This window comes from Prionailurus bengalensis, chromosome C2 (assembly GCF_016509475.1).
Source record: "Prionailurus bengalensis isolate Pbe53 chromosome C2, Fcat_Pben_1.1_paternal_pri, whole genome shotgun sequence".
NCBI classification, from domain to species: Eukaryota; Metazoa; Chordata; class Mammalia; order Carnivora; family Felidae; genus Prionailurus; species Prionailurus bengalensis.
In genome coordinates, this window is record NC_057350.1 from 42,532,612 (window position 1) to 42,558,884 (window position 26,273).

Sequence of the window (26,273 nt, forward strand, 5' to 3'; positions counted from 1 at the left end):
AACCAAATGTGCGAAGATATACAAGGTTTCACAGTAAAACATTAGCAATGTACATGCAAGTGAAAATGTTGTGTGTAACTATACCAAAGTAGACATGTGCTTTAAATAGTTGCCTCTTCTCCTCATCACAGAACCGTTTCAGTTTTATGGAGAGGTACAACTGTGTTTAGTGTGGGAGCTCAATAGACAGAATCTTTTAAAAGCCAAAAAGAACAATTCTTGATGCATTAGATCTCTTATACTTTGCATGGCAATTTTCACTGTGAAGTTCCAAAGGAAAATCTTACCTCTCCCTCTCTCCGTAAGGTTTATAGATGTTTTATTTTTCTTTTATTGGTTTCAATTGTTGCTACAAGAAAAAATAAAAAAATAACCTGAGGTCTGAGCCACGTGCTGCACTAGCTGACGTTGAACAAACAATGCCATATGTTGATCCAAGTGTAGAAGGTGAAAACTTCTGCCATCATTAACTGTGATTAAATCTTTTCCAGGAATCAGATATTATAATGTTACCTGTTTTTCATCTTTTACTTAATATAGTTCCTGTGAAGCGTGAAATATTAGAAAAAATTTCATACAGATTTTATTTATGGAGTGACTTAAAAAGAAAATTCCCTTCCAGATATCTAAATGATCATCTTACTGAATTTGGAAAAACACAGAATGATGACTGAGTTTACTAACAGGTCCTAAAGCTTTAGGCATTTCTTTTAATATTTATTACTTTTTAATCCTTACCCCTTTTAAACACCTTCTCTTATATTTTTTTTTTTTATCAAGCTAGTTCACTGGGGAAAAATTTTAAATACAGAAAATCTATAATAACTGGGAAAAAGTTAATTTCTAAGTCCATTCAGAGAATGGTACATTCTCTGTAAGTAAGTACAGCCACATTTAATGTAACGGTTTTTTGTTTTTTTCCTAAGAAGGATGGAAGTTGTCACCAAAATTATGATAAAGGTGTAGGGGGAGGAAAAATAATTTTCTATCTCCCATGTTTGTGACTGAGACATGCCTGCAATAAAAAGACAGATTAATTGGAGAAAATAAATTTTTAAAACTATGTATACCACCTGGGCACCTGGGTGGCTCAGCTGGGTAAGCGCCTGACTTTGGCTCAGGTCCTGGTCTCGCAGTTTGTGGGTTTGAGCCCCACATTGGGCTCTGTGCTGACAGCTCGGAGCCTGGAACCTGCTTCAGATTCCGTGTCTCCCTCTCCCACCTCTCTCTCTCTCTGTTTCTGTCTCTCTCGAAAATAAATAAAACATTTTAAAAAATGTATACCGCCTCTATACATGGAAGATATCCAGGAAAAGTGAGTAACTCCCCAAAATGACTAAAGTTATCACCTCAAATATCATTTTCAGCTAAAGACAAAGATACTGTGAATGGGGATTCAGCTGTGGGAGGTTACCAGGAAAAACACACTAAATAAGTTTAAGGTTGTTGTGTAGATTTAAGTTGTTGCCTTCTGCACTGATAAGAGTTTCTAGAAATTTGGTCAACCCCCTTTTCCTGGTATAGCAAGGGAGATCTCCTTATAAATAGAGATTTTCCTTATACATGTAAATATCTCTTACAAAAAAACTAACTTCTACTATTTTAGGATCTTCTCCTATGTCTGCTTTTTCTTAAAAATAACCCCCTTAAAATAGTCCTTAGACCAAGAGGTGCATTTAGGGGTGGCAAATTCTCCTCTGCTTCGAAAGCCAACAAGTTCTTGGAGATTCTGGATTTTATAAAGAAAACAGACAGGACTAAACTTCTCCCAAGAATATTTGACCAATTCTTGGGTGTCTCTTAGAGCAACTGTACTTTAACCAATTGCAACTGAGAACTCTAGGAACTGAAAACTCTAGGATTATATAAGCTACATAGAATATGGAAGTAATTAAACTCAGGAAATGGTAAGGAAAATGACAACAGAATAACTATAGTATAGAAAAAGCTCACAAGGATTTTTAAAGAAAGAGTCAATGAATAAGTAAATAGAGGGGGGATGGTAGGGGAAGGGAGAGGTAGAGAGAGAGTGAGAGACAATGAAAAAGTAGTGGACAGAAAAACTGTCAGAAAGTTCCTACTGGATTTCTCCTGAAAATCTACAGAAATTACAGGAGAGAACGCATCAGAGGAAAAAACAAAACCCAGCAAGCACAATTGAAACCTGCAAGAAACCATGGAGACAACTACAGGTTGTCCCAACCTGGTCATTGTGGTCAGGAAGATGTTCATATTTTGCCCTTTTCCTTTCTCCTGGGTTGACTTAGGAAAATCACCAGTTGCCACTTGGGCACAGAAGCCACCAACATCCACATCTCAGAGTGCTGCAAAATCCCTTTTGGGTGAGAAGTGGGTTCAAACAGATCTAGGGTGACCGTCTGCTCTCCAGCATTCATTCTTTAATGTCTTCCTATCCCCAGATAGGAATGATTTACAAACTAAGGAAGCAGTCTTCTGTCTTATCAAGAATTTAAAAAATGAGTCCTTGACCATAGGAGTGGTCTGATGATGTAAGCCGGTGATCTATCACCAGTGGTCCTCATTTGATGATGATAAGCAAGACTAAACAACAGTGGTTCTATAGTGCCTGAAAATCTTTACTGTGAGCTTCATGTCTTTCCATATCCCAAAATTTACCAGGAGAGAAGCAATTAAAAGTTAGTCCTCAGTGTTTTCCAATACACATTACCAAGCAGAGTAGCTGATAACTCCATAGGATAATGTGCTTACAAGACAAAAGAACAAATACAACCACTATAAAAGAAAAACAGTGAATTGAATATGCATGAATTAAAGTTGAACAGAAAAGTAGAAATATTAAAGTATAAGTAAAATATAAAATATATTTTATAACACTTAAGTATATGAAGGAAGATGCTATCAATGCCAAATAGGAAGAAGAAACACATTAGGTCTAAGAACAATAAGAGTGGAAAGAAAGAAGAACAGAGATATTGAATAAACAGCATGATGAACACAGTTTAAATACAGATTACTGGGCAGGAGATCAGACTCAAGCAATCTTCCAGAAGAGAACAAGAAAAAATACAATCTAAAATGGCATAAGACATAAAATTTAAAAAGGGTGGGTACAGAGTCCAGTTGCCAACATCCAGATAGTGAGAATCCCTGAAATAAAGGAAATAAAAATTTCTAAATTTTTAGAAAAGTAAGAAAGAATGAAGATAAAATTCCTAAAGTTAAACACGGAAGACAACTTAAAAGTATAAAGACATGAGTTCTCCACTATAAATTCAGTGCAGCCCTAATCCAGTAGGGGTTTTTGAGCAATTTGATAGGTTTACTCTAAAATTGATATGGAGAAAAAAGGTCCACAAGTAGCAAAGTCTATTTAAGAAGAAGAGGCTATAAAGAAGAAGAGGAAAAAAAGGAAAATGTGGCAATATCTGATATTTGTTCATAGTATACAGCCTTATTAAAATATCTAGATATAAATAGATATAAATATAAGTACACACACTTACATACTATAATGGCAGTGTGTTATTGCCACAAGAACAGCACTGATCCAAAGAAAGAAAATAGAGAGTTCAGACACTTACCCGTGAACAGATATGTATTACAAAAGTGGCAACACAACCAATGGGCAAATGGCAGATGAATTAATAGATGGAGTTGGAAAAAATGGCACTACAGTAGATGAAGTGAGGTGAATGATGTAGGCACTATAATGTAGTATTAGATTACTATTGACATTCTGGCAATATATTAGAAGAATCATCTGCTTCCAGACCACACTTGACGATGGGAAACAGAAACCAGGGAAACCAAAGCCACGGATAAAGGAGGACTACTGCATATGGAGAAAAATATAATTGGAACTCTGTCTTTGTGTTTTCGGGCTGCTCTAACAAGCCATGGACTAGGGGGAGTTATAAACAACAGAAATTTATTTCTCACAGTTCTGGAACCCAGGAAGCCTAAACAAGGGACTGGTGAGGTTCCATGTTCCAGTTCATAGATGGTCATGTTCTCACTGTGGAAGGGGTAAGAGAGCTCTTTGGTGTCTCCTTTAAGTCACTAATCCCACTCCTGAGGGCCCCTCCTCCTGACCTAATCACCTCCCAAAGACCACACCTCCTAATACCATCACACTGAGGGGTAGGATTTCAACATATGAATTGGGGAGGGTGATGAGGGACACAAACATTAAGTCTATAGCAATCCCCATCCACATCAAATATAAATGTAGACTACAAATATATTAAGGACTCAAATATGTAATGTGAAAATCATAGTTGATGATAATTAACATGGAAGAATAACTTGAGGACATGTTGGTCAGAAATGACTTCTTAAACAAACTCAAACTACACATGAAATTAGACATAAATAATTATATTGAATGTGAAGATTTTGCTCAAGGAAGAATGTCATAAATAAAGATCAGAGAAAAATGGAGGATTGGAAGTTTTCATTGTCTAAAACTATCAAGGTTCCAACATACAGACTGTGCTGAGAGAATCAAAAAGGAAAACATAAATCCCAACTGAAAACTGGCCAAAATATATGTTCTGGGAATTTATAGAGGAGGTAGTCTAAAAAGCCAACTAACATATGAGGAGATCTTCAAACCCATTAGTAACTTTTTAGAGTGCCCATTAAAACAATGAGATGTTATAATACCTGCAGACTGACAAAACTTAGCAAACTAGATAATTTCAAGTGTCTGCAGGCTTGTGGGAATGTAAGAATCCTCAGGAACTGCAGGTAGGAACGGAGACTGGTGCAGACAGCAATGTGGTAATACTTATTTTCATTAATGATGTGTATCACCTGTAACCCAGCAACTTTGTTCGTATGTAAATGTCAAAGAGCTCCTCACATAGGTCCATAGAAAGATGTAGCTTTGTGTGGAGGACGGAGGCTGCAGACATGGATGACACCACTGAGGAAATCAAGAGGGAACACATGGCAGATACCCATGTGACTATATTATAAAGTGACTATATTATATATAATATATATATTATATAATATATATTATACTATATATTATATAATATATATAATATAGTATTAAACAGTGACTATATAATACATATAACATATTATAAATATTATATATACTATATTATATTATTATACAGTGACTATATATGTAACACGTATTATATGTACTATAATATGGTATATTATTATATGTACTATATTATATATACTATTTCTATTATAGTATATTATTATATATAATATATTATAATACTTATAATATATTATATTATATTATTATAATATAATATATCATATTATTATACAGTGACTATATAATATATGTGATATATATTATACATATTATATATACTATATTATTATACAGTGACTATATAATACATAAAGAATATATATAATATATATACTATATATTATATTATTATACAGTGACTATACAATATATTATAATTATATAATTATACAGTGACTATATGGTTATATATATAGCCAGAATGAAGTCTTAAACCATCCTTCTGAGTGAAAATGATAAGAACAAGAAAATAAATCTATTCTAGTACCATTGACATAAATTAAAAACAGATGCATGTGAAACAGTAATGCATATTTTATAAGAGTGTAGGGGCAAAAAGATATACATTATGATTGTCTTTTGTGGAGAAGGGTGTTGAACAATGAGAATAAAGGAAATTCATCAAGGAATAAAATAAAAGGCCCTTGTTCAGAGCACTGTTGAGCATGTCCCATAAACAGGAATATGGTTAATTTAAATTCTTGTATAACTTTTTTAAATAGGAAGAAAAGAAATAATAGGACAAAAAAGAGATAAGAAACAAGAACATGAAAAGATGAGATTCAAACACAAAGAAATTTGGGGTAGGAGTAATGTTCTCCTATGTGTTCCTCATGAAGGGATGCAGATTTCAGGCTTTTGATAGAGTAAGTACAATGCCACACTTCCTTCCTGCCTCAAGCACTGACAATAAGGAAACTGAGACTTGCTTCATTTGAATAAAAATATCCTATGTCACTAATTTCCTTGCTGGCAATTATAAGTTATAATAAACTCAATGATGATGGTATACTTTTTCTTATTTTTTTTTTCACAGCACAAGAATCATTACACGACTATAATAGAACTTTTAAGACTTTAAAATTGAGAGAATAGATGTGCTTGAACTATCTAGTCATTCATTCCTTAAACACACTTGTATTGAGGGCCTATGCTGTAATACATATGGCACAGAAATGTAATAAGAAAACAATACTCAGCAATGAATAAAGATGAACCCTTTCATATTATAAAATACAGATCATTAATAAAATATTTTTAATTTTGGGGGTGCCTAGGTGGCTCAGTCAGTGAAGCGTCTGACTTTGGCTCAGGTCATGATCTTACAGTTCGTGGGTTCGAGCCCCACATCAGGCTCTATGCTGACAGCTCAGAGCCTGGAGCCTGCTTCAGGTTCTGCGTTTCCCTCCCTTTCCGTCCCTCTCCCGCTCATGCTCACTCTCTCTCTCTCTCTCTCTCTTTCAAAAATAAATGAAACATTAAAAAAAACATTTAAAATATTTTTAATTTTTGATTTGAAATTGTTATTCTTGATTCATTAGACCATGTACATATATAGAATTTGCACAGTTTATATCATAATCCTGTCTCAATGCTGCGTTGTAACTAGACCAAAATCAGGCTTTGCAATCTGTCTTGTTTCCTTAAATGTACATAGTGCATATTAAGAATCTGCAGTAGGGAAATCCATTTGAAAAATAATCTCCTGACCATCTCGCCAAGCCTGGCATTTCTGGCCCTTATTAATCACCTCCCATAAATCTGGTCTTTGACACCACAGACAAATACAACTTTATTAGCTGCAAATCTATTTGGCGGTTTCTAAATGGCTTTCTCAGATTGCACTGCTCTCACAGTGCAAGGAGTCCTTTCATGTTGATTAAAATATTTGAGGGATACAAACAACAACAACAGAGTAACAGGAAATCCAGTCATTCCTTTCATCTTCCCAGTGGGAGCCAGTCAGTGTAACTTGACTTTCTTCAAACAAAACTCCCCTTTTTGTGGCTGAAGAAAGGCTTTGGCAAACACTTATCCTTTGATATGATATGCACTTGACAAAAATCACAGAGCAAATCAAGCCCCTGCTTTGAAGAAAATGCTTATTAGAAACCTGAAGCTCTTAAGTGCACCAGGACTTAATACTGTTGCCAGCAACAGGAGGCCAAATGTGTCTGTGGCGTCAATGTAAAGTCAAGTCCAAAGGTATTGACTTCGGGGCTGCAGCTGCCACCTCATTCCTTAGTCTAATTGCAAGTATACCTTGAAGAATTGTTTAGTTTTCAAGTCCATTCTGGAATGTCAGTTCTGTATTTCATTCCAGTGAAGCGTACATTTCATTATTTAGCTAGAAAGGAATGTGAGAAAATCCTTGTTCTATAGCCTTTGCTTAATGTCCCAGGGCCTCCGGTAATATGCCGATTTCTTTTTCAAGTAGAAACTCAGGCCCTGAGGACAGAATGCTGAGGTATCCAGAGTCAACTAGAATGTCAACATAAAGAGCTGGGGTTGGAAATCCTCATACACCTTCAGGATCCCACAGAAACAGATGGCACATTCAAATTCGGATAGTTTGAGGGCAGTTGAATAAAAAGATGTTACAAATGTATGAGAAGGGGTGGAAAACCCAGAAGGGATGACACAGTACCCCCGGCCTTTTAAGAGGTAGACAGTTAGCAACCCTAGGGCTGTAGGAGAGTGAGTGGTCACCAAAACCCAGACACAGATGGGCTGGGTGGGCTGCAGTCACCCTCAGCAACCCAACAAGAGAACAAGAGGAATAAATTCCCAGGCGAACCCTCCCCCCTATTCCCTATCTCCTGTTCATTTTCCCCACTGGCTTTACCTTAACCAGTGAACAGAAGGAAAGGGATCCAGGTGGCTGAGTCTCCACGGGTCAGCTTCCCAGGACCAGAAAAAGGTATATGTGGATCTGTAGGGCACACAGAACATACCCGAGTACGCGACATCACTTCCCGCCTAAGTCACCCCTAAAGGCCGATGGCTCTTGGCAGGAGTACCAGAAAAACATCAGCCACCCTCTCGAAGTTTTGACCTCAGGTTAAAACTCCCAGATGCTTTGTGATCAAGCCATTTCATTTTCTAAGATGCAAATGTGAAAGTTAAGTCAAATTTGTAATTTAGTTAAAAAAAAAATCAAGTAGATTCTTGTAACGACGTATATCCCCTCAAATACACAACTATGTTAAAATTCTAGTATACTTCATTAAAATCACTATGACAAAGATACAGAAAAATATATGCAGAGATTAAATTGTAAATATTTCCTGAAATAGCATATTGTCAGAATGGTTTTAACAAAATACTTTCTTTCTTGATTCAAGAAGTCATCACTCAAGAGAAAGTGTAGACAGAAACATTTTTCCCAGTAGCTCAGCTCCTGCTCATCTCTAGACATTTCTCTTTGACCCTCAAGTCGAGCTTCTGTAGAAACAAACTCCTCTCTCCCCCGCAAGACTACTAACTCCCCCAAATGATGAGGTATGTGTATGTCTGTGTGTATATACACAGGCTGAGGTTTTTACATGGTAAATGTTTAACGGAAATTGTTTATGTTTTTTTTAACATCTACTTGAATAGAACAATGGAATTTTGCATGAAAAATATAAATAAGAAGCACAGCCAAGAAGGTACTAACTCCTTTGCTACTCTTAGGTGATCAGGATTTTGCAAGACTGAGCACTGATTTACAAATGTGTTCACTCTCCTTAGTAGAGTAAATGTGGAATTTGATCCAAGAATCTTTATCAGTTAAATTAAAATAATAGTCTGTAAAGGAAATAAATGAATGCATTATTAACCTGTCACAAGCACTAAATGTCACAAAAGTAATCCTAAATAATTAGGAGATAGTAAAACTGGCACATAAGGGAAGACTTCAGTTTAAAAAAGTATAGTGGTGGGAAGAGCAATAGCCAACAAGCAGGTGTTCCATGCCAAATCTGGGACCAATTATCTGTATGACCATAGACAGTTCCAAAGTGCCTGGGATATAAATGAAACAAGATGAGTCTTGAGTTGATGACTGCTGGGGTGGTGTCGTTAAATGGGAGTTCTAGGCCAACACTGTCCAATAAAAGCATAATGTGAGCCATATACACAACTTCAAATTTTCTAACAGCCACGTTTTAAAAAGTAAAAAGAAATAAGTGGGATTCATTTTTCTAACGTTTATTTATTTTTGAGAGAGAGCACGAGTGGGGGAGGTGCAGAGAGAGGGAGACAAAGGATCTGAAGCAGGCTCTGTGCTGACAGCAGAGAGCCAGATGCCAGACACGAACTTACAAACTGTGGTGAGATCATGTCCCCAGCCAAAGTCAGACGCTCAACCGACTGAGCCACCCAGGCAACCCAAGTGGAACTCATTTTAAAATACATTTGATTGGGGTGCCTGCGTGGCTCAGTCGGTTAAGTGCTGACTTAGGCCCAGGTCATGATCTTGCGGTTCATGAGTTCGAGCCCCGCGTCGGGCTCTATGCTGACAGCTCAGAGCCTGGAGCCTGCTTCGAATCCTGTGTCTCCCTCTCTCTCTGCCCCTCCCCCACTCGTGCTCTGTCTCTCTCTCAAAACTAAAATATACATTAAAAATTTTTAAATATATTTGATTTAACTCATTATATGCAAGTATGATTATTTCAAGGTGTGTCGCCAGCCTAGAGTGCTGTAATGTGATGACCTGATCGGTCAACAGAGTCCTAGGCTATTCAGTTTACTTTCATGTATGTTAAAAATGTTGTCTATGATTAAGAAATTAAAAGAAAAAAAGTCAAAAAACCTGTGTTGATCTCTTTCTGTGGCTCGATTTTTCCACCTATATGTTGAGAGAAATATACCGGTTATTACTTAATTTCTAAGGTCCCTTCTAAATTCCCTGTTTCTTTTTCCTTCTCCTAAGTATTCTCACTCTGGTTTTTCACTACTCTATGGAAAAATGTCGTTTAAAAAATTCCTTTATCCTCACAGAGATATGACCTGGAAATTACCATTGTTTGTGTATCTAAGGAGTATTTGTGGATAAATGGTCATTTATTTGTAAAATAGGTTTTCTTCTGCTGCACGACCAAGCGGTAGTATAGGAGCTCCGTTTGTATTCACTACTGTTTTGTTCATTCAGTTTTTTTTCTTTTCAGGTAATAAGATTTACCACTCAATCAGGGTGAGAGATGGGGATTGGGAACAGCCAAATTCATAACACAAATATAAATCCTAATCTATGTTCAAAAAGTGACTTTGAAGGAACAGAAATCAAAATACGTTAGGTATTTCTCACATCATTTGTAAAAATTTAGTCCAGTAATTTCATGGGTTTATTTCATTTGTACATTTGGCTTTCTTTTGGTACTGAGTTTTATAGTTGTATTTACAGAGACTCAGCCTCTTACCATTCAAAATAAAGTAAAAGTTAAAGTAGAAATTCCTATAAAAATCGAATGTGTGTAGTTAAAAATATCCATCTTTATGACAAAACAAATGATTTCATTTTAATTGAATTGTTTTGATGGCTTGCCGACCCACTCTCTTATCCTAGCTCAATATTTAGGTCAAGCTCACCAATAACAATGCCCCTGGTATCATTTTGAAGAAAGGCTATAGGTGTCTCTTTCCTTTATGAATCTCAACTAGAAGGAAATTGCATATTTGACCAATTTTAAGAGATCTAGAAGATTGCTTGCAATATTTAAGAGGTTAACTACCAAAAAAGATCCCTGCAATGTTTTTGATAAGAAACTATTTGGGGTACACTTACGTGATAATTTTAAGTTTTGAAAATCAATTTTCTTGCAATTATTTAGGGATCAATTTTACATTTATAAAGTCTATAGAAATATCTACTGAGTTAAATGGTACATTTCTGTTGAGACTTTTCTCCCCAGTTATGGTGCAAGCCTGGGGTAGACACAGAATTACATCCGGTCCTTAGAATGTGAAGTAAGATGTTTTTGTACCAGGTACTCTATTTACCTCCTTCAGTTGTGAGTTTAAAAATGTGGTTGGTCTTTTTTTTTTTTTTGGTAGCTTTAATAATGTGGGTTACAGGTGAGAGTTCAGTGTATATGAGGGAATCCTATAAAAAAAAATTCATAGCTTGAAGTAAGACACATATATATTTTCTATAAGTGCCTTCACTATTACTCCCATGAGAGAAAAATTAATTAGGGAGATTTTTTTGGACAAACAAAAAAATCATTACCATAAATCAATTGTTTCTTTATGGTTTTCTTCATTTAATCAGCTTGTCTGGTCTTTATTACCTGTGAGGTTCCAGTCATCTCATTCTACAACATTCATGAAAATAAAGATCCATTTTCCTTAATGGGACTAAAAAAATCTATTTGGCATTAACAGGAACAGAAGTCTTTATGCAGTTATGGGAATAAAGGTTGGTTCTCAATTATGGGAATAAAGGATTGTTCCCCTAAATTGGCAGTTCTGAAACACAGCAGAAGGAGAAAAGGTAAGAAAAGAGTGAATTGAATAAGAAAAGAATTGTATTATTAGCAATACTCTAAGCACACATTTCTAGTTACCCGATGATTAAAATATTTAAAGATGCAAATGTAATTTAATTAATTCAGGAAGCGACTTTTCCTCCCTCTAATTTATCCTCAAGGGTCTCAGTGTTTTATCACACAAGCTCAGCATTTGTGGCTCCTGGTCTGGCAGAAAGTTTTCCTACAGAATATTTTTCACAACGGAAGCCATGGGGAAGACTGAAAATCCTTGATGTAACGTGGAGCTCTGTGCTCTCTGTGTAACAAATCAGCTGCCCCAACACTGGAACAACTTCAGGCCTCATATGTCCTGGCCGTAGCCATCTGCCAAGGGAACACTTTTGTGGATGAAATGCCAACGTTTCCGCAAGAGTCAAGGCTCTCTGGTAATATTTCGACTTGTGTGATTAACAAGAACCCGTGTCAGGAAAAAACGACTGGCTATGGTAACTCCAGATGTCATACCTACAGAGAACATCCGGTTGTTCTAACAAGACGAGTCAGATATAAAATGAGGTGTGCCCTTCAAGACCCAACTTTAAGGGTGATCCACTATGGTCCACAAACCCATGATTACATATATATTCAAAGTATTCACAAAATGGACTCACTACATCTTTAATAGTTCTTCCCACTTTCCCCTACACATCTTTCCCTTTTCAGACATAAATCTTCCTCGTTGTTGCCAAGACATAGCTGAACATCTCTTCCCAACACATCCTCTGCTTTTCATTTCAGGGGATGGAATGTCTTGATATTTCAAAACGAAAGGCAAAATCCAATTTTCTGAAGCCAGTAACGACAGATGTAATCTACATGAAATTACTCACATATCTAAACTCCCATGGTCTCTTCCACTTATTTGGCACTTAAGTGCTTCCTTTAAAGTTCAATTTGTTTTATGTGTCACTTCTAGTTGCTACTCACAACTGTAGTGTCATCCTTTCACAGCACTAGCATCTGCTTAATTCATCTTTGTTCCCCCTCCCCCAACACCTAGTACATTGCCAGGTCCCCATGTGGCATTTAATAGAGATTGAATGGATTTTATAAATGAAGAAAGGGAGGTGGTGAGAATTAGTATGGTCCTCAATATTGAAATTATTCCTTGGTGAAAATTCTGAAACTAAAATGCAGATTTCCCTCTTGTGAATTTAGAGCTCTTTCTAGCAACTAATGTTGTTTTCCAACACTACACAACTTTTCCTATGCATGGTTCAATTCTAATTCCCAATTCCAAAATGAGATAATTAATGCTGCCATTGATAAGTGATGCCATTTATTTTTGATGTGATATAAACAAGACTTCTAAACTGTCACAGCAGGGGCACCTGTGTGGCTCAGTCGGTTGAGCATCGGACTTAGGCACAGGTCATAATCTTGCCTTTCATGAGTTCCCCCTACATGGGGCTTGTGGCTGTCGGTGTGAATCCTCTCGGATCCTCTGTTCCCCCTCTTTTGGCCCCTCCCCCACTCGCGCTCTCTCAAAAATAAATAAACATTTAAAAAATAAAAATCTATAATCTGTTACAGCAGAATGGAGGAGGAAGAATAATTGACCGTGAAAAACAATTGTTCGTCTATAGCCATTTCATTACTTCAATAGCGTTAGAAGATAATGAACAAGGCGTGATGCAGAATAGATGGCAATACGCAGGTAGTAGTGCAGTCAAGAGGAAATAACAGCAATATCAAAAGGACAAGAAAAATAACTGGCATAGCATCCAGTTACCCAACAAACATGTAATAAGGATCTACTGCCTGCCAGTTAATGTGATAAACAATTACAGAATAAAAATGTTGACTTCTCTCTCAAGGATCTCTGGTAGGAAAGACAACACCTCATAAATAAGTATAAATAATAATAAATAAAATGGATAAATCATGAAGGAGGTTTAAAGAGCTTTGCTTGGGGGTGGGAGTAGCAGGGGAGAGACGTGGCTAACCACCCAGGCAACTTGTTCTCACTGCATTGCCTAATTTAAAACAGCACCCGGCTCTCTGTGGGCACTTAATGACTATCAGTTGGCAAATGGATAAATGCCAGTGGTTGGGGCAAAGAGAAGAGTGTGTTATCTCCCCTGTTGCCCAGCAAACTGGTGTGGCTTCTGGGGGGGTCCTCCTCAGCTGTGATAGCTCTACAGTGACTCCCAGTGGTCACAAGTTGAACCTGATCTTTGATCATAGTCTAACAAGCATGTAATTTAGTATAGTATCACACACACACACACACACACACATTACATAGTTGAGTATAGTAACTAAAGCCATCACCCTTGTTTACAAACTTTGGCATTCATTCTGCTAAAAAGTGAAAAGTGTTCTGTGAAGCACAATGATGCGTGCTAGATGAACAATAAATTCCTTCCCAATTCTGAAAGCCAGATTCAGTTGTTTTAAATTAACTTTCTAATATGGTCCGGTATGGTGTTAAACTTAACATGATACAGAACAAATAGAAAAGACATTTATTATGAGAAATAAACAATGTTGTCTCCCAGCTAATGGAAATGCCCTCCTCAGGGAAAAACATGCAATATTTCTTTGAGTTTTGTCTAAAAATTTTTCTCCACCCAGAACAATTATTAGTTTGATAAAAGCTCCAACTTGTCCCAATTACTTATAAACCATGTGCCTTCTCCTTTTGCATAAAGAAAAAGAAAAATAGATCATTATATTTTGGGGTATCACTATGTGGGTATTTCCAATGATGTTCAATATTTCTTTACCAATAAAAATAGCCATACAGTAGGTCATTCTGGTCTATCAGTATTTACTGAGTTCCATTCAGAACAGCTCAAAAAGCACAATGAGTGTCAACTATATGTGAAACATTATGATAAGTACTAGGAAAAAAAAACACACACACAGATACAGCCCCTGCCTAAGACCTTACAGTGTAGTGGGCAAAAAGGACCTCGCTATGTCCCAGAAGCAGAGGAAACAAGAAGAAAAAGAGAAACTGGCAGTTAGATAAGGCATTACAGTTATAATGTCACTCTCATATATGGCTCCAATATGTATGGCTCCCACATGTCACACCCCAAATGCAGGCATTCTGTGAGCAACTGTCATCTTCAGTCCCATTCATAAAGGTTTTGGGAAGACCCTGACCTATGATTCTGCTGTGGTCCGCCATCCTCCTGCCCCTGCATATTAAATTTTAGATGAAGGCTCTGAATCCACATCAGACAGAAGAGAAAAGAGACAGCTAAGGGAAAAGAACAGTTAAGCTATATACTGAAATCCTTTGAGAAATGTCCTGTCAAGAGTGCAGCTAGAAAACTCAAACTGCAAGAAGCTGTATATTACCATGTAAGTATCCAAGGAGATTCTTCTATCCCCAAGTGAAAAAGCATTGCATGAAATCAAATCGTAACACCGTCCTGAAACTGGACACCTGAGTGATATATATGGACATCTGTTCATGAAGGCTGACCCCTGGCGGTATAAATTGATTGTTGCAGGGAGAACAGTCCAAAAGATTACCTTTAAAAACAGAGCTTACTCCTCTTCAAAATGTAGTGATATATACTTTCATAAGCATGGACATTCTAAGTGAGATGTGTGGCCATACTGTCATCTATGAAAATAAATAAAAATAGCAATATAATCTACAAAATTTATTATGAAGGAGAAAACAATTTAACAGAGAAAAGACCTGTCTAGAATCAATGGGACTACCTCCTTTAAATGACTAGATATATGTTATTCTCTGTCACCTCTAGTATTGTCACCACACATGTGTCTCTATGAGACAACATTCTCAAAGTCTTCATAATTGGTTGCAAATGTCTTATAACAAGTATTCTTTTCAACTTTTAAACTTTATTTAGATGAATTTTGACATGCCACAGAACAGCCTAGGCTACATTATGAGCACATCATTTAAAAAGTAATTTGTAATTTCTACGTAATAAAAAACCAAAACATATGTCATTGATGTGTTAACTAAAAAACGTAAAATAATGTGACAGCACCAGTTAAAATGAAGAGCAACTCATTTCATATACATTATGTGCTCTTTTTTATAATGAAACAAAAAATCACATATGAAAGTCAAAATTATATTTAGGTTTAAGGAAAGACAAGAAAAAAGTAAGTAAATGGTTTTATACATCTAAAACTAGAAGTGAATGGCCTTTTCTCCACCATCAATGTTGAACGTAGATTAACTTAGATAATTCTTGTTATAATTAAGGAGTTTGGAGACAAAAGCCACCTATAGAGGCCAAATAAGAGGTCTTGTATGTATTTTCTTTTCCTTCTAGATGTTCTTTTTTCTACTTTAAAAAATTTTTTTTAATGTTGATTTATTTTTGAGAGAGACACAGAATGTGATCAGGGAGAGGCAGAGAGAGAGAAGGAGACAAAGAATCTGAAGCAGGTTCCAGGCTCTGAGCTGTCAGCACAGCTCCTGAACCGTGAGATCATGACCTGATCTGAGGTCAGACACTTAACCAACTGAACCACCCAATGGCCCCTCTTCCATTTTTTTTCTATTGGCATGCCATGGAGAAATTGCAAGAACCTCTATATGTTAGACCACCTTTATCCTTTTTCTTCTCAAAGATTACTATTTCTATTTTTTGCTTTTCTACCATCCCTACTAGATAAGTCTGTGAATCATCTTTGAGGAAGCAGGATGAGATAGTTACCCAAAGTACGAGTGCCTAAAGACTTACGTGTTGTGTATTTCCATCTACTTTTAGGTTCTTGCTAGCCTCATATTAGAAAAAAAAATACCATTATGGCAAATGACAATTTATAGGCCATCTGGAAATAATTCTACCATGAGAACATAGACTCCTATGTACTGCAGTCCATGTAAATAGTAAAGGAACCATGAATTGTTAACTATGCGACGTGTATACATACCACAGAAAATTAAAATCAAAAGAAATGAAACAAATGAATGCAAACCACTTTTAGAATAGTGGAGTTAACCTGAAATGGATCTCTAAATTCAGGAATTCTTGAGGACAACCCATCAAGAAACTCCTAAATGACATGGCTTCTTCAAAACTTGATGTCCTACAGAGTAAACTTTTAAATTTAAATTTAATTTAATCTTTTTAAATTTTCCCTCCTTCTCCACAACCAAAAGCCCAGTAACAAAAGGAAACTAACAAACGAGCAGAAAGACACAAAGTCTTCCTAAAGAAAATAAGGAATTCGATCAAAAGCACAGAGACCAAGCCAATAAATGCTTGTTTATGGCACTCCATATCCTTCCCATTAGAACAACCCAGAACATTTTAGACACTCAAGCTGTAAGGTTTTGCAGTTGTGCACCTTCCTTTTATTATTTACATGTAATTAGAGAACCAATAACAGTAATTCTGAGTAGAATGACCAAAACCTATATCAGAATGGAAGTTGGGGAATTAGTTTCAGATAAATATATATTTTCAGAAAAGTTTATAACGACTACAATTTCCAGATCATTTGCACTAAATTAAAATTCAGATTCAGATTTTTTTGCAACCTGTGTTCTTCTTAAATAACTTACCTTTTAACATGCTTTAAAAACTATCTAAAATCCCATGCACACATTTCTCTTTTTTATGTTTATTTATTTTTGAGAGTGAGAGAGGGCGGGGGAGGGGCAGAGAGACAGGGAGATAGAGAAAGTGAAGCAGGCTCCAGGCTCTGAGCTGTCAGCACAGAGTCTGACGTGGGCCTCGAACTCACAAACTGTGAGATCACGACCTGAGCCGAAGTCGGACACTTAACCGACTGAGCCACCCAGGCACCCCTCCCATGCATACATTTCTAAGCTTTCTCCAGTCATTGTCAGCCACTCCTCCTCTGAACAGTAGGAGCCAACATGCAAGGTGTGGGACTCAACAACTAAAGCCTCTTCCTTCTCTTTGAAACTGCTTAGTGACAGTCATGTCTGTTTATCGAAGAAATTTGTTCTCACACTTTTCTGCTCTTTCTCTCTTACATCAGTGTTTTGAGAATCTAATGTAGTCCAATATTCTCAGCACACAAATCTCTATAAATAAATCTGTAATTCAGTTGCAAACACACTAAAGCTTGAGACCATCAATCAAAGAAAAGACACACAAAACCAAGCACAAATTCCCATGTCAGCACAAAAGTAAAATCTTCAGATGCAACAAAGGAGTGGAAAGCTAAAAAAGAAGAGGGACCCTTATTCCAATGTCCCAATTGCTGATCCCATTTCAGTCTTTTTTGTTGTTGTTGCGTTTTTTAAAAACATATTCTTGGGGCGTCTGGGTGGCTTTGTTGGTTAAGCGGCCAACTTTGGCTCAGGTCACGATCTCACGGTTTGTGCTTTCGAGCCCAGAGTCGGGCTCTGTGCTGACAGCTCAGAGCCTAGAGCCCGCTTCTGATTCTGTGCCTCCCTCTTTCTCTGCTCCTCCCCAACTCATGCTCTGTCTCTATCTCTCAAAAATAAAAAATAAACATTAAAAAAAAACATATTCTTTCCTTGTATTAAAGTCGTGTCAACGATCTATCACAACAAAGAGATCCAGATGGAAAAACCAAAATTGGTCTCCAATTCACACTACAGAATGGACCAGAGGGCTTAGGTTTAATCACCACTACTACATAAATAAGTCTCTTAGGTGCCCTTGCATTCTCCAGTTGAAAAAATCTTCAATTTCAACATGTGGAAGATTCAGCCGCACTGGGCTGTTATTTGTAATAGGTCTTGCCCTCTCTCTCTCCTGCAATACTCCATAGAGTGATGAGCAAATGTATTCCCCTTACAGTTAAAGAGTTTGGAAATTAAACCTATCTACCCAGAGGTAGATAAGTAAAATCTCACTTTATGAAAGCTTTCCAGATGTCTTTACATCCGCTTCTTTCCCTTGAGGCAAAGAAGAACTAAAGAGAGAAACCCTGAGACTTTAAATAATTCTCTTTCTGTCTGGCAGTTCTTCCTACACAAGTCAGGGTCTGCATACGATGCTGTAGCTGCTTTGGCAGCCTGATGTTCACAGTCACGTGCATACCGCGAAGCCTCAAACATTTTGTTTCTTCTAAGCTCAACAACCACCACTGAATGTAAACTTAGTTGCTGCGACACGGGAAAGCATAACAGGCAGAGAAATTTCAATTAAACAAACTATGCTCTTTTCCAAACACTCCCTAAGGCCAGATCCTCGGGATTAGTCAAACGTAAATGTCATTTCAATCACTCTAAATATGTCACTAACACATACAAAAATCTAAAGTAGTCATCTTTTTTTTTTTCCAAGCTGAATGACCTATCAATAATAATACCTTAGAGTTACTTAAACCCCCGTCTCCAAGGATCTCAATGTTCTATCTACCCTCTGACACTCAAGACTTAGGTAGGATACAGGCAGAGTTCATACTGTTGATGCTTAGGCAACAGCACTTAGAAATCAAGTAGCAACCAAGAAGAGTGAGGCGAGAGTGAAGCCAATAACACGAACGGAATGAGAAAGTGAATGTGATGTATTAAGTAGGGAAGACAAGTGAGCTAGGCAAGAGCCAGCACACTTGAGCAAGCAGCATGCGTTGACAGAAGTCCTTTTCCAGTGGCTAACAGGAAGGCTGTGTTCCCATCGCTCAGATGGGTCACGCAGATAACCTCAGTAGTATTTGAAGCTTTGGGTCGTGAAGACAAACAATAAATTTAATTCCAACCTTTATTTCCTCTTCACTAATACTCAGCATGATGTCTTTCTTAAAGCATAGGATAAATCTATGTTTTAATTTCATTTGGAATTTATTGGTGACTCTTGGGTGCAAAAATAATGGTGATAAACACAATTTATCCAATTTTAAAGCAAGAATGGTTACTGGAGCTCACTTTTCCCAATCCTCCCATCCGTAAAAAGAAAACTGAGACCCAAATGGTTGACACGACTTGTTCCACACTATATTAAGAATAAGAAAAGGAATTAAGACTAGACCTTAGATCTACTGGTTTTATGTCCTTTCTCCTACTCCACGTGGTCACTCATAAACAAAGCCCGCCTTTTTGAGTTTATTATTTCCTCCACTGTGATATCAGGCAGTGAAGGATCAAGAAATAATTAAAAGTGAAACACTTAGAAAGAGGAAAATATCAATAAACAAATTCTGACTTTCTGGGTACAATGGAGAAATTCATTCCAGTATCTAGGGAATATTACCAGTTAATATCTATTACCCTTTATTATAAAACACCATTCTTCCTGATTCTCACATTTAGACAAGTAAAACATTCCACAGACATGAAATTTGTTATTTGGAACAAACCTTTCGAGGTTATCCTAATTTTATGTCTTGTAACTCCTTTGTGTCACGTAAGAAACTTGAGACTTTGTCCAAATGTTTCCCCTTTCCAAAGTACGAGGTTCTTCTCTCTCTCTCTTTCTTTTTTAATTGAAGATCTTTGTTAACAGGTGCTTGTACTTGGTTGACATTTGGGGGGAAAAAATCAAGTTGTAAATTTTTATTACAAATTAAAAGTGTGGTTCTTTAAGAAAAAAGAGAGAGAGAGAAAGAAAAAAAGAAAAAGAAAACAATCGCAACTTGCCCAGACGCGAAACAACGTAAAAACTTCAGCCCCACCTTGCTTAGCATCTGGAGCCCGGGAATTTTCTCCGGTGGAGGCTGCTTTTGTCTTTTTGCCTTCTTGCGGTGTGGGGTGTTCTGGGCCTCGGGTGCGGTAAGTGAAGAGGTGTTGGTACTGATGAGGAGGTGGCTGTTCAAGTCCGTGCTATCTCCTCTCCTTGGTCTCGTCGCCTTGACATTGCTTGTCGCGTTCACTGCCTTTGTCCCTAGGCTCTTCGGTCAGCAGGGCCCCTGCAGAACCGTGGTCTAGGGCCTCCGGGCCGATTCCACCTGATTCGGCTGCGCCCTGCTGTCCGCACTGCGCATCACTTCTCCCCGCACTGGAGGGCCGGAGCGCTGGGCTGGCGCTCGGGGGGTAGGGCGGCGCTGTCGGGTCTGGCCTGCGTTAGCCCCCTCCAGTCCCTCACTTTCCCACTCTCGCTCCTCTCATCTTTCTGCCGGTAACTGGTGCAGGTAATGGCGCCCGTATCCCCCGCAAGGTGGCCGGCGTCTGTGACGCTTCCGGTCGGCTGCACGTTTCCTGCCTTGCCCTGGAACTAACTGCACCTGCAGCATTGTCTGCCCCGCCCCCGCTGCGCCCGCAACTTCAAGTCCTGCCCTGCGAAGGTGCTTCCCTGGGGCTGTTCTTTGGGGCCGTCTGCTCTACAAATCCATCTTCCTTGGTGGCATTCCTGTTGATGAGACCATATCCGTTTGTTACCTTGAGCCGTTTTCGGGTTCCCCAACTCTTCCTCGAGGTAATCCCGTAGTTCCCGCCACAGGAACCCGCATAGCGAGGCTCCCGCCACCGCTCCCAGCGCCGCAGCGGGTAGTGCGGGGCCTACTGTCCCAGCGCTGAGGCCGCGAGGCGGGGCTGCCGGGCTCCGCCTCGCTGACCGGGTGTACCGTGATGGTGACCCGTGCCGGCCGTGGCCCTGCTCCTCCCGGGTGTGCGGATAACTAACTAGGCCTGCGGGGGAAGTGGGGCTGCCCAGAGCTCTCGGCCCTCTGCTCCTGTTCTGGCCACCAATTCAACTGTGCAACAAGCCTCTGTTTTTAATTTAATTTAATTAATTAATTTTTTTTTTTAATACTTATTTGCGAGCAGGGGAAGAGCCGAGAGAGAGAGAGAGAGAGAGAGAGAGAGAGAGAATCCCAAGCAGGCTCCACGCTGCCAGCACAGAGCCCCCGCCAGGCTCAACCAGCCTACAAACCATCAGGCCATGACCTGAGCCAGAATCAAACAGTGGAATGCTTAATGGACAGAAACACCCAGGTGCCCCCACAACGAGTTTCTTAAATGACTACCACCCTGGAACAATGTCCTAAAAATAATGTCTCATTCCATTCTTCAGAATTTGTACTAAGCTGGAAATGAACTGGGATCTAGGAAAGGAAGCTGAGTGGGTTTTAACTAATAAGGGCTATTAGCTGTCAAAACCTATATTGTGTTATAAACAAGGGCCCTGCCGTATTAATTTCTGTATTGGATAGTGGAAAGCCTTTAGGGCAATTAGTTTTTTGTAATATTGAACCCAATTCTGATAAGACATATCCTATAATTTCTGTTTTCAGTTCAACCTGTATTAAAACCTTCAAGTAAAACAGGATTTCTAACTCCAACTGTGAGTGTTTTGCCTTGAAACATATACTGAATTTAAAATCACATTCAGTACTTGAGCCTTCTAGGTACAGTATGTAAATTTTATTTTTCAAGAAAACATGGAATGGATGTTCCAACATAATGAATCAAATGCAAATTTTTCTGTTGAGAATACATATGTGAATTTTAGAGACATTATGGTTTCCCTGGGGCACATTTATTATAGTTTTTGAGACCTAGAAATTTGCAGTGTCTTACATTATAAGGGAAGAGGAGACATAACTGGTTTTATTTCTTACTACTGGGTAAAATAGTTTTCTAAGCTTTGTGTAAACACAGTATCTTTCTAACAGCATATTTTGCTTTTCTGATAATGTATTTTTGCAAACAAAGCCTTTAAGGATAATAGGTTCTCCAGACTGCGAATGGAAAGTAGGCTTGATGTCTGACTTGAAAGTGGCTATGATAAAAGGTCAGCAGACATCATCAATATCTGATGATTTCTCATCAGTGCCTCACAAGGCAATTTCAATCCAACAAATATTTATTGACAGCTTATTCCGTAGTGAGTCAAATCCAACTCTGGGTTGTCATCAGTTTCTGTTCATATGCGCTAATAAACAAATTCTGAAATAGCCCAATGGTGGAGACGCCTGATCTAGGCAGAGAAGGGAGCAATCACAGTAACTAAATCTGACTTCTCACACCAAAATAGGGACAATGAAGACCCTTCCACTTTTAAAGGATCCTACAGAGCAAATTTGGTTCACTGTCAACGTGCAGGATTATGTTATACCAGTTGGCAAAAAAGTAAAAGATTTTATTTCAGATTTTTGGTTTCATGTGTTCTTTCGGATGTTTGGCATTCACTCATGGTGACAGTGCTTGTAAAAAAAAATACTGAAGGTTCTTCTTTCTTCTTAAAGATTTTGCCATGTTCTACATTTTGAAAACAAACTCAATGAAAACATCAGCAAAAATCTTGCTGTTTCCATTGAAAAGACATAAAGAGCTAATGAGCAGTTTCTCTTGTGTGCTCAAGGATCTTGAAACAAGAATGCATTTCACAAATGGAAAAGAGAGTGAACAAGAAGAAAGGAACAAAAGTGAAACCCAAGAAAGCCTAATCACCCATCTCATGTCAAGTTCTTATTAAGTGAACAATTCATGGAAATGAGAACTTGATGGTGGCCAAATTCCCATTGTATATGAGTATTTAAGTGGATAGAACACTGGATTAATGAAGAGGCTGCTTTATCAGTCATTTGGGCATGAGAAAGTCTTTTTGTTGAAATACATTGACTAACCAAATAGCAACTAAGAGCTTCTCTGTGCAAGCTATAACCGGATATTCGTTTTTTTAAGAAAAAATGCCTTAAAAACAGGAGTGAAAATAGTGTGAACACAGAGCTCAAATTATAAGTACTGTATAAATTTATCTCTATGCTTCCTACTAAGGTAGCCAAAAAAGCCCACAGGAAACAAAAGTGAATAAGAAACATCAAATCATGTTCAAAATTGAACGTCAGCTCACCTGTAGGCTCCAGAGATGAAGTACATAGCATACTATTTTAGTTTGACACTTATTTGAAGTATTGCTATATTGTCCAATGGTAAGTCAGTTATTCACCATATGGTGATTTTTCTACAAATAATTGCCATTTTCCATATTACGTTTTAAAGTGTTTACAGTGAAAATGAATATTTCTGACATATGAGTTTATACTCGGAAAGACAAGCCGTAGCCTGGAAAATATGTGAATGATCAATAAAATTCTATGTATGATGATCTAATTTGTTAAATGAATCCCAAAGGAAATCAATAATGTTTTCTTCCTTAAATATGGCTTTCTCTGGAAAATTACTTTAACATTAATCCAAGGCCTTTGAAAGTTCCAAACATAGGGCAAATAAATACATTGAATGCAACAAAAATACATTATTTTAAATTTTTTCCAAGAAGTTTTCTTGAATTTTACTGTCTCACACTATACTACTCTGGACCACATTTGGTTGAGCGGAGTTATAATATTGGAAATAATCATCAAACCAACTCATAACTACAATGCATAGCCAGATGTGGAATTGTCTCAGTGTGAGATGTCGGAGAAGCATAGTCTATTCCATGCTAAAATTTTTAAAATATCTATTGAATACCAATCCTGAGAAAGTCTTTGATTTATGTTCTATACAAAGTATATAAAAATCAAAGCCAGTAGGGAGCCTGGGTGGTTCAGTTGGTTAAGCATCAGACTTCAACTCAGGTCATGATCTCGCGGTTCATGGGTTTGAGCCCCGCTGGGCTCTGTGCTGACAGTTCAGAGCCTGGAGTCTGCTTTGGATTCTTTGTCTCCATCTGTGCCCCTCCCCCACTTGTGCTCTTTCTCTCAAAAATAAAATAGAACATTAAAAAAATAAAAATAAATCAAAAATAAAAGTCTTGACCTTGAGGACCTTACATTTTAATGTGAAGGGTGTTCATAACTGTTAGGAGAACTATACACTCTGTGACAGAGGCAATTATTACTAGTCCCAAAAGAGACTGGTCCTTTATAGAGTATGAAGATCTTGAGATGTGTGGTTACAGGACTTGGGATAAAATTAGCCCAGATGAGGGGAAACAGGCAAAATCTGCATCCCTTGAATGAACCTGGCTTTCAGAGACTATATATAAGTACACAGAGAACATAATGGATGGCAAATGTAGGCAACAGTAAAATGGACAGACACAATAATAGTGTTTATTGTGATCTAGGACATCAACAAAATATGTTCAAAGGTTACATGCAGAAAAGAAAGAGAATTCATCTGAGTCCAGTACCCTTCACAGGAAACAATTGCCAGAAACATGTAGGCAAGAAGTACCCAGCATCCGGTCAACCTGTATCCATGGGTAGATGGTCTCCCAAAGACCTAATGCCCTGAGGACACAGGTGAGAATGGGGAAGACAAAAAGTAGGAAGGAGCCATTCCCACTTGGATAATCTGAAAGGGCTTCAAGAGGAAGGCATTTTTTTTTTTAACTGAGACATGATTTAAGGTTTCAGACAGGTAATAATTTTGAGAAGAACATGTAAGTGCCCATAAAAATCAGGTGTGTCAGAAATATATTTTCAGCACAGGGGATCGGTTGCTGCAAGCCAGAGAAGGGGTGAGAATAATGCAGACACATCAGCTAGGTAGCTGGAAGCCAAGGAAGTCGTGTGAGCTGCAGGGTACACAGAGCTGGCAGGTGCACAGGCAGCCCGTATGGTTGGGAGATTTATTGTTATAAACAAAGTAGTAAATTGATTGAGCAAATAACTGTGTGTGTGTGTGTGTGTGTGTGTGTGTGTGCGTGTGTGTGTGCACGACTACACGGGTGTATGGAGAGGGAGAAGCAGAGACAGAGAAAACAGGGAGCAGATTTCTCACTGTCAGAGAAGGGATTTACAAACATGGACAGAGAAGAAGAGAAGTCTTCAGAAGAGTTTAAATAAGAGATACTAGCATGAACTCATTTTTTTTTCAATATTCAGATACATAAAGATAATACAGTGATATGTACATACAGTTGTATGAATATATGTACATGTATTTCCTAGTTCTGTTTTCTGAGAGGTACTTGAAGCAATGCTATTCCAAAAGCTATGAAGTACTAAGTACTTAGTACATAAAGTACTAAGATCTTGGTTTCTGAATACCATCCTTCATTAAAAAGAATCAGAGTTTGTGGCACCTGGGCAGCTCAATAGGTTAAGGGACCAACTCTTGGTTTCAGCTCAGGTCATGATCTCAGTGTTTCATGGGTTCAAGCCCCGCATGGGGCTCTGCACTGATAGCAAGGAACCTGCTTGGGATTCTCTCTCTCCCTCTCTCTCTCTCTCTCTCTCTGCCCCTCCCCTACTCACACACATGCTCTCTCTCTCCCTCTCTCTCTCTGCCCCTCCCCTACTCACATACATGCATACTCTTTCTCTCTCTCTCTCTCTCTTTCAAAATAAATAAGTAAACATTAAAAAAAAAAAAAGAATCAGAACTTTTTGGAAAGTGACTGATTCCAGGGCTAGAAGGGAGGCAAAAACCAGATAAGCCGCAGACATCTCATTATGCCAAACAGTAAAAAAATACAAAAACAAATGAGTTCTTTGAAGGGGCCACATCTATTACAATTTACATCAGAATAAATAACAAGAGTAATGGATTTCTAACTCACTGAACAAAATAGGGATTTGTAATTCCATATATAATAAGGTGGAAAATAATAAAAAAAAATAAAATCCATATAATATAAACAAATAATAATAAAAAGGAAAATCTCTCTACTACAATAGAATAACTAATAAATGAAGACAATTAGAATATCACCCATTTGACAACCATTATAGATTGGTGGCTAATTCAGGAGAAAGTCATCAATGGATGCTAAGACTGGTCGACATTTTGGTAAGTAACAAGTCAGTAATGTAATAGAATTTCTCCTTGCAGAAAACTAATAAATTACAAAGGGGAAAGTAGAGATTCCTGGAATATTCTGTCTTGACCAAGTGATTAATATCACCAGTGGTAGGACAACTTCACTGATATG

The 26,273-nt window shown here is 37.9% G+C and overlaps 1 long non-coding RNA gene across 1 annotated transcript in view; it reads right to left on the reverse strand.

The window, feature by feature from the left end:
• Positions 1 to 20,886, reverse strand: part of LOC122491333 — a 129,433-nt gene extending 108,547 nt beyond the window's left edge. The window contains exon 1 of the long non-coding RNA XR_006299336.1: positions 20,122 to 20,886. This is a non-coding gene — a long non-coding RNA (uncharacterized LOC122491333). The remainder of the gene's footprint in view (positions 1 to 20,121) is intronic.
• Positions 20,887 to 26,273: the final 5,387 nt, after the last annotated feature.